This window comes from Nuphar pumila, chromosome 14, assembly GCF_984573655.1.
Source record: "Nuphar pumila chromosome 14, dmNupPumi1.hap1.1, whole genome shotgun sequence".
In the NCBI taxonomy this organism is placed as follows: domain Eukaryota; kingdom Viridiplantae; phylum Streptophyta; class Magnoliopsida; order Nymphaeales; family Nymphaeaceae; genus Nuphar; species Nuphar pumila.
Genome location: NC_143262.1, coordinates 13,806,775 through 13,808,868, shown reverse-complemented (window position 1 = coordinate 13,808,868; position 2,094 = coordinate 13,806,775).

Genomic DNA, 2,094 nt, shown 5'->3' with positions numbered 1-2,094 from the left:
TTTCATTTTTTATGCACTTACATAATTGTTTCATAACTATATCTCGCTTCCTACTTCATACTACTTTTTCAACACTCACTTCCCAGCCTTCGCTTCACACATCACTTTTCGTATCCATCCCATTTTCTGGTAACTATGGTTGGAAGTAACAACAAAAGTCACTAAATAGCATTCAATGAAAAACTAATAATCACAAGATTTGTTAGTACTTCTAGCTTCAGAGTTTTACAATGTTGGCACAACGACCATAGGTATGGCAAGCTGAGCCAGTGCGACCAAGTGTTCATGCAAGGTGCAGTTTCTTCGAATTATAAATCCCAAAAAAAATCAATTTAAAGAATAAAGAAAAAAAAAAGAATCTATCATGTGAACAAGTGCCAAATAAATAACATTTGATAGCGCCAATGTATTCCATAAAAGTATCAAGCTCGACTCATTTAACTTGAGCCCACCATGAGATTGAGCTTGGCTAAACTCACCACAAAAATGAGCTCAGCTAGAACACCCTCTATTTAGTTTGCTCGCCAATCCTATCTATAAGTACTTGATTAATTGTATGGGTTCTCTTGGACCCTGAGATGCTCTAGCATTAAAAAATAAGAGTTGTCTGATCGTTGTTGGTTGTAGATTTTGGAGTTTCTTTTGGTTGGCCATTTTATATATATATATATATAATCACTAGAATATGAGAACTGAAAATATGAGAGCTAATGTGTGAATCACGATTTTCATGGATATTTTGTTCTTTTGTCTTGAATCTAACCGTAAAGATGTGATCTGCATGCTTGGTTTTATAAGAATCTGCTCTTGAATAGTTCAATTTTGATGCATAAACAGGGGTTTTTTAAGACTTTAAAATCAATGGCACATAATCTTCATAAATATTCAAGCATTCAAAAATTGCATTTTCATAAAAAATACATAATCCAATGGTTGATTTCTAGTAAATTCGCCATGCCAAGCACATCCACATGGTTAGATTTGCAAAAAAAGTATTAAAAATGCCCATATTTCTAGTTTCACATATATATATATATATATATATATATATATATATGAAAACTGAAATATTTAAACTAGCAAAATATGTAAACTAATATAAACTGAGATTTTTGTAAGATTTTTTCTAAATCTAACCTTGCAAATGCATTGGGTGTGGTCAATTTGCATGGAATTAACTATTTAATCATCGTAATCGTTTTGTATGCTTGAATATTTATAATAATTTTGAGTCATTGATTTTCAAGCCTTAAAAAATTCTTCTTATGCATCATAATTGGATCATTTAAGAGTTTGTTGCTATAAAACCAAGCATCTAGAATGCATCTGTACAATAAAATTTTAGAAAAAAATTTAAAAAGTCTATGAAAATCTCGATGTGTACTAGTTTAGATATTTGGTTGGTTTACATATTTCAGTTATATATATAGTCACTAGAATATAAGAATTAGAAATATAGACTTTTCTAACACCTTTTTTGCAAATCCAACCATGTGGATGTGCTTGGTGAATTTGCTAAGAATCAACCATTGGATCTTGTATTTTTTATGAAAAAAATGTGATTTTTGAATGCTTGAATATTTATGAAGATTATGAGTCATTGATTTTAAAGCCTTAAAAAAATCCCAATTATGCATCAAAATTAGACTATTCAAGGGCAAGTTTTTATAAAACATTCATGCATATTATATTTATGTGATTAGATTTAAGAGAAAAGAATAAAAGACCATGAAAATAACCATTCACACGTCGGTTCTCTTATTTTAGTGATTATATATATAGAGAGAGATAACAATGTTGTCATGTGCATATGGAACGTATCGATAGAAAATCAATAATCTTCACTCTTGAATCGGCTATTTTTTAATAAATAAAAAATACTTGAAATTATTTTTTAGTATTATTTTAATGGCTTTAATATGTGTCACATTGTATTTGACACGTAATATTTTTTAATAATTTTTGATCGATTCAGAAAATCGGTATAGGTCATTCACCTGAATCGTTGGCCAAACGACACAGGACCGATACCGATACTGACAACATTGAGAGAGAGATATCCGTAGATCCTGACCGACAAATCTTTTCCCCCTC